The sequence below is a fragment of the Stegodyphus dumicola genome, chromosome 9 (genome assembly GCF_044657685.1).
Source record: "Stegodyphus dumicola isolate Sdum_Otavi_A_Nest chromosome 9, ASM4465768v1".
NCBI lineage: Eukaryota > Metazoa > Arthropoda > Arachnida > Araneae > Eresidae > Stegodyphus > Stegodyphus dumicola.
The window spans coordinates 51,753,824-51,768,081 of record NC_140776.1 but is presented as its reverse complement, the minus strand read 5'-3'; the positions used below and the strand labels follow the sequence as shown (position 1 = coordinate 51,768,081).

General features: G+C 32.3%; 1 protein-coding gene across 2 annotated transcripts in view; it reads right to left on the bottom strand.

Moving 5' to 3' along the window:
* The window catches only part of LOC118200115 (cyclin-dependent kinase 6-like), a 596,937-nt gene that overhangs the window by 418,977 nt on the left and 163,702 nt on the right, over positions 1-14,258 (bottom strand). The window contains exon 3 of one of the 2 annotated variants that reach the window (XM_035372041.2): positions 13,655-13,914. The exons of the other annotated variant lie outside the window; for it this stretch is intronic. The gene's annotated coding sequence lies outside the window, so the exon portion shown is untranslated. The remainder of the gene's footprint in view (positions 1-13,654; positions 13,915-14,258) is intronic. 2 annotated transcript variants of the gene reach the window in all.

The following is a 14,258-nucleotide window of genomic DNA, read 5'->3' as shown; positions in this document are numbered from 1 at the left end:
CCATAAGATAGTATTTTGTATCTTACCTGCAATCCTATCTACCATCACTTAACTATTTAGTTGGTCACTGAGCCACATCTGCGGCTATAAGGTTAAGATAGTATTTTGTATCTTACCTGAAATCCTATCTACCATCACTTAACTATTTAGTTGGTCACTGAGCCACATCTGCGGCTATAAGGTATCCAGTAAGTCTTTTCAAATGAGTTGGGTAGATCTTTAGTTTTTAATGCGTTTATCATGTGAATTAATATGTATGTGAGTGTAATGTAAATACAACAATTTCATAAACTATTTTTGAACTAAATGTACAACTATTCATCTTTGGCTGTGCTTGATGAAAAGAAACAAATTACCAATGTGACGGTGAAAAGACAACATCTTAGAGAACTCGCTCTTCGGCCTGGGATCACCTTTTTTTTTTTTTTTTTCTTTCAAGATGTACCAAATTTACACATTTTATCAATGTAGAAATAAATACTAGGAACTTCATTCTTTTCAATTCAGTATTCATCAAGAAAGATACTTCTTGCCCCTTAAATATGTTCTGGTTTTCGATACTAAAGTATTTGTACGTTATTATTTAAATAAAGCGATATCATGTCGAAAATTTTGTCATACATTTTTGCATGCTATTTATAATTATTCCTACTGTATCCTCTGTAACCACTCCGATCTCACAAGCAAAGTAACAACAGGCAACTTGGTTTAAATGCTTACGTTATTACTACAATATAGGTTTTGCAAAATGGCTTTCAACTGATGGACATTTTTAGAGAATACAGAAAAAAATATGTATGCCTTGTTTTTAGCCTCCGTAGCAAATAAGTCATGACTTTATATCACAGGTGATTTACACGATCCGGCTTTTTACATTATATCATTTTAGATTAAGTGATGCCAATCATTTATTGCGAAATTCTAATATTTGATTTTATAATGAATCACTATTTCAATTAGTCTCACAGTACCAAATCTATGAATTAGTTCAGCTTACACCCCCCTCAGAAAACTGGGTATATTTAAAAATTAAATTCGCTTGATCTTTTGATCCACATTACAAGATAATAACCTCAAGATCTAATTAACTATAGAACTTCCCATAATAACATAAAAGGGCTGGCTCGCGGCATTTGTATTGTAGAAAATGAAAAAGCAGACAGTTTGCTCAAATGGGTGCATTAAGCGCATTTAATTCACTGTTGGGTTTTACCATTCCCTTGTTCCTGCCTTGTCTATCTAGTCAAAAACCAGTGTACCAACAACAGAAATGAAGCTCCTCTGAAATGGTAGTGATGGATTCTCCGAAAGACCTTCAAATTTTTGGCCAGCAACGTCCAATAAATAAATCAGTTTTGGGCTGAACATGGCACAATAAATATTGATCAAGTTTTCGTACACTAGAAAGTAACTGATATGATTATGAGCTTATGAATTTCATGAATGATTTTATTTACGAATATACTCTTCCTGCGCTGAGATATCTGTCACAAACGACTGCAAGTCTCGATAATGCTCTGTTGAATTAGAGATTCTCATTAATAAAATGAGCAATCTCATAAAAATATCTAGCAAGTAATACCGACGAACGTTTAGATACGAACTTTCGAAATGATTCTACTTTACTCCAAATTACTTCATTTAATTCATCCAATTATACTTCAGTTCAAGTGCCCAGAAAAGACACCGCCACTCAGTAATTATACTCTCTGGAAAGAACTTTATTTATTGAACCACCTACTTTTTCCAATACCTATCACGGTAAGTACTGCAGAATTTTCCCACTTCAGCCATAAAATAGCAAAATTAAGCATTTCAATATGAAAGTTATACTAGTTTAGTAATTCAAGGACCTGATACGAAATGATTTTAAAATCAAGAAAGCAACTACATGAAACTGAGCATGAATTTAAGCACCACTACATGTTTTAAAGTAGAACTTAGTGTTCTCGAAGCTAAGAAAAATACCGAATCATAAGCTGATGTCGAAACTATAAGCTATTATATGTTTATGTGTTACATAAACATATATTTTTAAACATTTAAATTGCTTATCGGTAAGTCACTAATCATCGTGAATATGCAATTTTTAATCAACTGATGACACACGCGCAAAACAATAACATTGCAACTAAATAAAATAGCTGGTCGGAGTTTGAAAGTCCAGTTTCTTTTCAGTCTCTAAATACAGTACGGTCACTGATGAGAAGAAACTGATTACCACATGAGTACGTCATCTTCAACTTTCCTGAAGGAAAAATTTCAGAATAATGGAACGAGCAAATCTGTCATACACAGAAGTTTCTAACAGCATTAAATATACAGCACTTAATAATCTTCAAAATATGGGGATGAATTCAAAAAACTAGAAATAGCAGACGAGAACCAGTACAATGTCTTGCAAGAGCTATGTTCTTAAGTTTCAGAACTATGTCAGTATGATGTTCGCAGTATAACTAGATAGCTCAAGCAGTAAAACATCTACTGCTTCCAGATAAGTTGTGCCCAAGATAATTAAGGAAATGTATACTATATATCAAAAGTTCAATTGTTTGCTTCCTATCCATCCCTTCCTCAGATATGCGAGATTTGGACCAAAGTAAAAAATATCATAAGATTTGGAACACACGAGCACTAATGAGCATAGATTTACAATAGAGACGGATTATCGTTGCATCTGGACATGGAAAGAATGCAATCGGCTTAAAAATTCCGAACAGTTCGTTAATAAGGGATAACACTTGGCAGGGGGACAAAGCTTTGTTATTGGTAACAGCTCCAGAGATGAAGCATGTATTCTAATGCAACCTTTTACAAGGGATTGCGAGACTATAGCTCGTATTCTGGATGGCAGTGCTAACGATCACCGCTTTCAGTTAGTCGTAATATAAGGATACTAAGCAAGTCTATCCAACCTTTCATATGCGAATTCCCACAACACATGCATGTTATGTACCAAGAAGAAAAATTGTATTTTCTCAATTCTTTTCAAGCATCATTCTCGACCAGAAGACACTTCATCCTTAAAAATGAACTATCTGATATAAAGACAAAAGACTACCTCACAAAAATCATGAAATATCGATGTACGGCTTACATGGGTACAAAAGATGTCCACACTTCATTAATTCCACTATAGTAGGGTTTATTTAGCCTTTATTTTGTAAAACTGAAATAACATACAGGTGACAGGTGAGAGCAGATCAGGACACCCGGGCGGCTTACTAGAACCATTCAGGTATCGTCCGGAATCTGCAATTGTACAACGCAAGAACTCTTTGGCGCCCCAAAAGCGCGGCGCTTAATAACTTTTATTGGTGCTGTATACTAAAATAACATACAAGATACAATATATAATGACTAATTTATGTTAAATTTTCAATTCTGTTTTAAAAATATTCATGACTTTTAGAAACAAATATATCAGTGCCTCTCTATGCATATTTTATTTATAGATAAGATCTCCATATTTAGGGTGCAAGAGATAGTTTTTAGGCTTGTGCCAAACAGAGTTTTGCATCCTTAAGTAAAAAGAAACACTAATCTCAATTAACCAGCTGACAGTGAGTGAATACATTTGTAGGGATAAGAATACTCCTATGAGGTGCTCAGAAAAGGAAGGTTAGAAACTACTACTCTCTACTCAAATTTATTTCCTCAAACATCCTATTAAATGAAAAGCCCCAAGAACTATATTATTGTTACTCTCTATATATATTAATCTCACACTTGTTTTAGAACTTTTCTTTACTTTTTCTCTCTGTTTAACTTCCTATTTCTACAATTTCGCTCCTTTAAAGCGTTCCTTTTTTTTAAAACTTCAGCTATAGTTTCAGCATTTTTGTGACAAAGCAGACAGTTATCGAATGCCCTAGACTTGATTCATCGAACCACCGAATAATCTCCCCGAAATTGCCACCTGTTAATTCTATCCGCTCTTAAAAATAGTGAATTAGGTATATTTATCTTCCCATACTTACTTAACATATGAAAGCGAAATCAAAAGTATAAATGTTTTAAAAATGTGGAATACATCAGTGAGTGAAAGTAAAACGGGAATACTTGGAACTTTACTTACCTTTATTGAGGGAGGGAAAAAACAGAACTGCTTTTCGAAAATTAAAGAACAAACAAGTTTCAGGCTATAATAGTTAAGACGCAACAGAAACATAAATCTTAGCAAAGATGTAGGTAATATAGTTATTTATTCTATTTTGCAGTGCTTTTGTTTTCTGAACTTAAAATAATAATTTGAAGTCTTGCAAAATTACTTAAGCGACACGAACAACCTATTCAAGCGTTTATATATCTGATTAAAAACTTTAAGGAATATTTCCAATTCTGGCGTGAATGTAGGCTTGACATATTCTCTCAATAATGTCAAGCAAATTCCCTGTCACTTCATTTGGAACTAAAGTATAGCACATCTTAATTCCTAGTGCAATTTACTCACAGATCATGGAGGAAATAGGCAGAGAAGTTACCTGTTTTTCTAAGGGATCATATTAACGTTCATTTGGAACAAGGTTTGGTGACTGAACTGGCTAGTTCACTCTCACAGTATCCTAATCTTCATGGCATTAATTGACTAAGGTTGCTGTATGCAGCCTGGTATTATCATCTACTAAAAGAATCACCCACGGCAACAAGTGTTGATCTAATATGATGATCAAGAAACTTAATATTTCCCGGAGATCCACAAACCAATAGAAGGTCAGTGTGAGAGCACAGAATTATATCCGTTCAAACTAGGACACTGCTATGATTGAAAGTACCTCTTTCGAGAATGCAAGATTGATTGTACAGCGTTCTTTTTCACTTTACAGATCATGACACGACTCGTCACAGTGTAGAAAGTATAAGTCATCTCTGAAAATTATTCAGCTCAATTATTCAGTAATTATTCAGTAACTTATCCTGCTGAACACGGTCGAACTGCAAGTGTGAATGAGTACGTAGAAAATATAAAAGATTTTCTGGTAAACAGTCTTTGAAGATAAATTCTTCTTCTTTTAGTTGAAGCACATATCTGTCTTCCTGCTCATACAAGATAATTAACAAGCTGAAATGCAGCTGCGATTTTTTTTACTGTCCTTTGAGAAAGAAAATTATCATGAGGGGTTAAAAAATGGTAGATGACACAGGACTGCTTTTTTTTTTTTTTTTTTAATTACAGGTTCACTAAAGATTGATACCTTAGTCCGCTGATGGCATTATCAATGACAATTATCCATCTTGATGTCTAAACACTGACAAACCCATTTTAACCGTGAAACATATATAAAAATTTTTATATATGTTTCAATGATAAGACTTTTTAAGAAATCAAAACCTTTATGCAAATTAACATTATCGAAGATCCAGGATTCTAAAAAGGCATCTAATTTATACGAAAAAAAAAAGCGAATGTCTCTAGTCATGCAAATCTGGATTACTTCCCTTACTGTTAACTACAATAATTTGAACCAACTCTTCGAACTAACGCAAACCATTTGAATGTTACTAGAATGTGCATTAAAATGTCGCACTAAATTGACATTTACATTTGTTCGCTATAATCGGTGTTATATATATATATATATATATATATATATATAATACAAGGTAACAAAAAACGTTCTTGCCGTTTTGGACAGTCAGGAAGAAAAAGTCATAAAACAAATAATAATTACCGCTAATCCTCAAGGTAATCACCATCGGCATCCAGTGCCTTTTGCCAACGAATGGCTAGCTGTGCGATAGCATCCTTCACTCAGGAGTCTTGGACGCAAAGAAGCCCGTGAGGGCCTTTTCGAGGTCTGATGATTGTTGAAGATTTCTCACGAGGATAGTTGTTCAGGGAATGGAAAAGGTGGCAGTTTGTTGGCGCGAGGTCTGAGGAGTGTGGTGGATGGGATAGTGTCTCCCAGCCCAATCGCTGTATGGTCCGAGCCATACGCGTCCTCTCATTGTTATGGAGAAGGAGTACACCTTTACGATTGACCCAGTGCCTGATGCACAAGTTCCATCTGCTGTGAGTATAGACCTGCCGTGATGGTTTGGCCCACTGGCAGGAGCTCATAGAGCACCACTTGGCGACTAGTCCACCAGATCCTGAGCATGATCTTGCGTGGATGGACAGAAGGTCTCGCAGTGTGAGGCACACGGCCCCGTGGTGACAACCAATGTCTGGAACGCCTGGGTGTGTCATACTGGACATACGTTTCATCGCTGGTGAGTACTCGATCAAATATGGATGCATTGCGGTGGCGCGTAAGCAATGACAAACAGCCAACGTCACGCTGTTGCTTGTTTGCATTGGACAGGTGATGGGGGTAACAACTTGCTCAGCTTATATGCCTTTTCTATGTGGTGCAAATGGAGTCTGACCGTCTCATCAGATACCTGGAAATGCGCAGCAAGCTCACCACATGTTTGGCTACTGTCACTCTCTTTGGTCTCATCGTCCAGCGCTTGTGGCCGACCACTCATCATTAAGAGACATATCCCCTGAGCGGAGCTTCTGGAACCATTGTCTAACGATTCGCTCGTTAACAGTATCATCTCCAAAGGCCTGGCAAATTCGGCGATTTGATTCGGCTGCTGACAGGCCCACCTTAAAATCATACAGCAAACAACTCCGAACGAGCGCCTTTGACGGCGTAATTTCAATCAGTCGCTATGCGAGTTATGTTTGAAGTACCGATGGAACGCGCTTTCATAATCTTGTTCTAAGTACGGACTCCCATTCTAACCACTTCATCGCCAGGCGACTATTTTCATGTTGGAGTTCACTCTTCCAATGTCAAACCAGAAATGGCAAGAACTTTTGGTTACGTTGTATAATACTTGATTTTGTTCTGATTTTTAAATGCATTATTCGGTTATTTCGTTTTTGTTTTTTACTGCATATGACCATGATGTATGACTAAAATGTAAATTTAAGATTGAAAAATAATTCTTAAATAATAGCAGGGTGATAAGAAAGCAATACAAGATTTTGAGTTGCCAAAATTCAAGAGCACAAAGGTGCATAAAAATGTTCTGAAACTGAAATTTTTAAGTATCATTATAATCTTCGCACTGTTAATTACAACCTGTTACTGTCAATTATATTAAAATTCCTCAACTTCATTAATTTATTCTACGGTATTTATGAGGTCATGTGATAAGCTACATAGTCACCACATTATGCTTTGCGAGTTCAGTCTGCATGGAAAAGCTTCAGCAAGCTAAATGGAAGATATTTTTCATATATCCATATAGATACTATCGCGGATGTTAATGTCGCGAGTAGTTTAGGAAGTTCCTATGCAAAAAAGTTTGTTTTCGAAGACAAGTTTTGAAATAAACGACCGGAAGATCTTGGGTTGAAAATGCTGATGGAAATCAGATCTACGTGTCACAGTGAAAAAAACAACAACATGAAGACTTCAAAGATCACAGAAAATTAATAAACAAGTTTTTTTCATGTATTCACAGCTGAAGCCTGCACCATAGATCATCAATTCATATTCCTCTTGCCACAGAAAATGAAATGAAGTTTTTCTTAAAGAATCAGAAAATGAATCTTTACTTGTATTTGGTTGCGGCCTTTAACTATCAAGAGATATTCAGTGATCAGTTGACCAGCATCAGGACAATACTAAATTGCATTCTACGAATAATGAGTGAATGTTTATTCATTCTTCGAAAAGTCTAGATTCTGTCTCCTCCAGTTACTGATTTGTTTAAATCAATGCAGTTTCTTTTAAGCAAAGATTTCATTAAAAAAGCGGAGACGGCAAATGTAATAAACAAATATTTTACTGGTAAATTTAAAAGAATTGTTCAAAAAGGGGGTTTGAAAAGTCGCCTGAAAATAATCAGAAATCTTAAAAATGATGCGATTTAATAATGTATTTTCCATTATTAGGAATTTTCATTCCTCCAGCATTCCTTTAACCAATCTTATACATCCTTCATGATTATTAGCTCTCTCTCCGATATTATGATTTTAGAAATATAGTCGAACTCCATTATAATGAACTTCAAGGGAGCAAAACTTTGGTTCCGTATATCCAATCCGATAAGAAAAATGGATTATCTCATAAAATCATAAAGCGTGAAAGTTGAATGATTAATAAAGAAAAAATTTGATTAACATAGCAGTATCTAACAAAAGAAGTGACTAATAAACCTAATTTAAAATCCTATTAAAGTTTAATTATAATTATTATTACGCTTAGTTATTAAATTCGCTGTTTTTCCCCCAGACTCTTCAACCTTTCTAGCAGATTCAGTGGCCTTTGTCTGAAGAATTTTGTAGATATTGTCAGATTACAGTATCTCTGAATGGCGAACTATTTCAGCAACGTTCCTTCAACATCACTATGCTCCATATTTTCAACTTTTACACTGTATCCAAATTTTTTCCACGAGCAAAAATTAGAGACTTTCGAATTTTCCATATGATACCAACTGCTGAATTGGATTAACTGTACTACTGGTAGATATCAACTTGGCTGCATCCATTTTGCATTTTTCGAATAATGTTCACCTTATCTTCAATTCAGAAGCTTTACGTTTACAGCTCGCTATTAGGATGAATTTTTAATTCAGAAGCAGAATGCAGAGACTTTAGTCAAAGAATACGTGGGAGTTTTGGTCTTCTGGAAAATACGAAAAAGGCAGCTAATTTCGTCACCTATGTGTCTTTTATGCACTGTCCAATGAGAAGATGGTCATTTTCTACAAGATATATATGATTATATATAAAGAATACAATACAAACAAAGTTACAATACGAAGATTCAATAACCTTTTCTGCAAAAGAACTATAGAACGCAAAACCATTATTTGCTGGACAGAAACTGCATAGCATTCTCACACAAAACAAACCGATCAGGATCATACTTTTCACTCCCTAAAAGAAGAATTAACTGCAAAACGGCCGGCTCATAAGATTCACTACTTCCTCTTTTCATGAATCGCGAAAACTTCAAAATTTTCATCTTAGCACCAGCTTTGAACAGAGTTTTGTCTGGCAGCTAAGAAAAAAATAATTAGAATGGAATCAAAGAACCAATTCTTATGTCTTGTATGGTCATGTACATCATATGGTACTGGGTCTCAAGCTGGCGGCCTCCGAAGCAATCTATGCGGCCCTCAAAGATATTTCAATTATATATTTGTTGGAAATACAATATTGCAGATTTTAGTTATTTGATGTCAGAGTTCATATTATTTTCAATTCCATTAAAAACAGACATAAAAAACGCACCAGAAAATATATAAATGGAGCTAATTGATTTATTATGCGATAAAAATCGTAATCAAAATTAGAAAATATCGATTTTATTAACTTTTATTCGTACTTGTCCAAAGATAAATATACCCTAAGTTAGGATTTTTTTGCGCTGAGAATAACTGCTTTGTTTGAGACTATGTGAGCAGCTTTTTTCAGTTGAAAATTAATAATAAAAGAATCTGATTCACCTATTAGTATCTATAATCCGAGATTTCCAATACTTTAAAAAGCTTCAAACTTTATCAGAATCGAAACGTCATCAATTGTCAAGCTATAGTAAGACATAAAGACGTTTACAATTATTTACATACAAACATTATGTATTTTTATTTATACTTCGTAGAAAAATTTATAAATAAAGGAAAGAGAATAGCCTGTGATTATTTATTCTCAAAATTTTGGTAACATCACTAAGTAAATTTTCTCTGAAAACTTAAAAAAATTACCACGATTAAATTACTTTTAGTTTAAAGAAAGTTATTTAATGATTAAATAAGCATATTAAAATTATTAAAAAAATATCAATCTTCGAATTTAATATTTAGTTGCCAATATACCTGAATTGCATATTGTAACCATCAAAAACGTCTCATGAATAAACTTTAGATTTCACACAGAAAATAAATATAAATTTGATTTTTTTCCCTTTGCGATATTATTACTATTGTTTATGTATGTTTTAATAAATGTTTAGCAGGCAAAATTTAAAATTTATTTTAAATATTTTTTATTTGGTACTTAAATGTTTTCATCTTGTAAAAAATAAAAAAAATTGTAGCTCGTTAGCTTTTTTTATATCGTTCATTTGGTACGCATTCAGTTTGAGACCACTGACTGCCATGTGGTGTCTTAAGATATGCTTATTGTACTCTCGTTCGCCTACAGTTGGGTGTCACACGTGTATCGCACAGCCTTTGTTCAAAACACAGACAAAAGCGTGGTAAAAATAAAAGAAAAATAATATAAAGGTGTTTTCCTGCATAGATGGAATGTAGAATGTGGATCCTAATATCCTAAACCTGAATAATTTTAACAGTTAGGAAGTTTTTTTACTTGCAAAAAAAATATGAAAAATATCATAAAAGTTTCATTCGTAGATATCCATACAGTTAGTTCGATATATCCGATTTTCATACTCTTGGAGGTTCACTATAAGAGTATAACATAAATGTATAAGAAATTGAACGGAAACAAAAGGTTCCTCCGTTATATTGGGGTTCGACAGTGTAATAAATCCAAAGCTTAAATTAGACCCTCTGGAAAACATAGAGCTATTAGTTATTGTTGCTTTGGTCGAAGCAACTGAATCAGAGTTGGTGAAATTTAAATATGTTGCCGTTGCATGCCATTCAAAATCATCATAGTTTTGTAATGATAAGTGTTTGTTTCACTATCACTGGACGAGAAAGTTTGTTGGGGAAGGGCGGGCTACTCAGAAATAAATTTTATAAGAGAATCGTTTCAGTTTTAAACTCGTTGAGCTGATATACTGCAATATTACTGACGTGTGCACTCATTGAATTCAGTATATTTTCAATTACTTAAATTAACACAAATTAGAGCTTATTTATGCGAATATTTTTACCGCCTTACATTTTGCTGACTTTCGAAAAACATTACAAATTAGAAGGGAAAAAACTATGCTAATTTAAACAAAAACTGGTTCTTTTGTTATCTAATGTTCAATATTTATACGTGTAAAGAAAAGAGAATAGTTTTGAAATTTGGCTGAATCTACTCTGATAAAAAATATGATTAAAATGTAAAAGGAGGATTAAAATGAAATTTACATTCAAAATTAATAAATCTGAGTTTATTTCCTATCAATGCAAATTCGTATATATCCTTTCATTAAAAAAATCAGTTTATTTTATAATATAAAGACGCAAAAATAAATAACTTGAAAAATGAAATTTATTCCACAAATTTACATGCTACATACAATGCACAAAATACATACAACGATATCTGCAACATTTGGTTTACTTCATCTTGTATGCTACAAAGAGATTATTAAGCAAATAATGCTAAAATATTGCAAAACCATTTTCAGATTATAATTAAAAACTTAAAATTAAAATAAGTATATTTTAATTAAAAATATAATTATTATTTTAATTAAAACAATAACTCCTTAATTAAATAACAACTAAAAATAATAACTTTTTATTCTAATTAAAATAATATTAAATTATTTTTAAAAAATATATTTAGTAGAGACAGATATATCTTACTTTTACCTATACGTTTTAGTAAAAACATCCAATACCTTTTTTTTTAAATTGGTCCAATGCTTCAGGTTCTAAAGCGTACCGCCATTAAAAAAAATGAATCCGAAAACTTCAAATAACTGTCTATTGCATCAAAGAAGCCATGCTTAATAAACTTACAAACCTTGCTAGATGAAGGATGGAAAACTCAAACTTTATTACTAGTTTTTCAAACAGTTTTACTTATTTGCTTTTACAACTTGAAAAGAACTTCTAGCACTTTACTCATGATAACTAGAAAAGGTGTTGTCCGTTTTTTAATGAGCTACTGAAAGACAAAACAATTTGATCTAGAACGGATGATTCAACTGAAGGTATTATTTAATTTTACAAGGATAAATGTAATTAGAAATTTACGATTCAACAATATGAAATGGATAATATTTTAACTCTTCCAGTGAAAAATATCATTAAAAGAAATTAAAATATTGGAATAAGAAAATGAGATCAAAAACAAACTAAAAAACAACAACAACAACAAAAAAATAATGAACAAAAAAAGTCTTATATTACTTATAATAATGCTATAAATGTCATAAAAATTACTAGCTGCATATACTACAAATAATATATACTCTAAATTATATGGATTTGATACACTATTAAAAGTAAGTTAAAGATTAGAATTATTAATTTTAATCGGTCAATTTGTTAAACAATTACTAATTTGTTAAATCTAAAAAACGTTTTCTTGTCGAATATTAGTACTTCAGAAACTGGTTACTTGCAAAGCCGTGAGCCAGAACAAAATTATTCGAAACAAAGTTCTGCAATTTTTCAGAAAATATCTTAGGCAATCGGAAATAATTGTTGCAAGCCTCCGGGTAGCATTAATTATTCAATTATTTTCCGCGATAATATATGACAACAAATTTAAATTTTTCAGAGACGAAAAGTTTGCGTGCTGAAAACAATAATACATTTTTTGTGATATAAATTTTTAGTTTCGATATATCATAATAATACTGAAAATTAGCAATGTCGATTTCTTTCAGGAAACAGCACTTAGTTATATTAAGTGAATAAGTAAATTGTATTTAAATTCTTAAATGTTATATAAGCATAACGAGAAATAAAAAAAATAAGTGGAAGCTTTTTTTTTTTTTTTTTTTTTTACAAGCATTTATAAATTGACGTTTCTTACTTATTCGATACGTTAGGGATTAAACCACCGACAAAAACTGAAAATCAGCGAAATGGATTCATTCTTTTATCAGTCTATAAGCATATTTTAGTTGGCAGAAGAATGTAAAAATGCATTACACATCACTTACAAATACCTGCCGAAAGTTAGGTAACGTAAATTATACTGCAGAAATTACAGTAAAATGATCAAAAGCTTACCTTTCAATTTATACAAAATGGCGAAGCAGGTCGAAAGAAAGGATCACTCATCAAATAATAGATTCTGGTTCACAAATAAAACCTCGAAAAGTATGTGGAGGAAGGACATCTCTACAGCGATGATTCCCAAAATGGGATTCGATAAACGAGTTTTGGATCGAGAATAATTTTGAAATACTCTTTTCTTAATGTATTATTATAAATATTTACTTTTATTAGGAATTAAATTAAATTCATTGTTTAGTAATTATTACTAATTAACTTGTTTATTACAGTATTTTCTTCTAGCAATCCACTTTCCCAATATCACGTTTTAAGAACAAGTTGGTTGCGATAAATCGCAACTTTACGCACGGGAGTCGCAATGAATTGCATCCGAGTCACAAGGCTAAAAAATTTTGGGAACGGAGCTCTGCAGCATATTACAGTATGTTATCTCCACTACTTCCTTATTCGTTTACATGCCATGAAAAACTTACCAGCAGCACAATATAAAAAAATTTGTAAAAAATTATTATTCAAATTTAAAATTGTACGAAATTGTACGGCGGTGATTTTACACTCAATGCCAACTCTCGGTCTACTTACGTTTCTTATTACATCAATTATCTTAAATATATAAATATTTATTATCATGTTAGAAACAAATGCTATATTAAAGTATCATTAGCATACATTACGATGTTATTAACTAATAAATGATGAAAAATGTTTCACACACAAAGCAATCAATATGGTGATAAAATGGCTTTTAAAACATTTCATAAGATACCTTAGACTTGCAACAGAAAGAACAACACATCAAAACTGCTCCTTTTATCATTTTGTGCACGGATTCGGACACTAGGCTCCGTAGGTCAAAAGAAACCACACAATTCTTTCCTAAAACCCTTAGACAAAATGGCCTTTTTTATAATTCACATATGGTTACTCTTACGAGGAGAAAAACCTTTCTCAAGAAATCATCGGAGTAACTTCAATCTTAAATGCTGGTCTAATTTTCTTTCAACATTCTACACTTTTTCAGTTTCCCTAGAAAAAAAAACCATATATAATACACATAAAAGAAATAATAAAATACACATAGAACAACATTACTTTCCTAAATGCTTAAGGCCATTGTATTAAGGCCGCCGCAAAATAATTTTTTTTCATAAATAATAATAATATTAAAATTCTTAGAACTCAATATACAATTTTATATGCGTTAATTACAATAAATATAGAAAACTCACTTACGGTGCCTAAACAATAAACTTGTAGGGAATTTCTTCAGTAATAATGCTTAAACAAACGTTCATAATTAATTACTCAAAAGCAGTTTTTAAGACAATGTATAAAGCACGCCACACAGCATGTATTTTTTAAAATTGAGA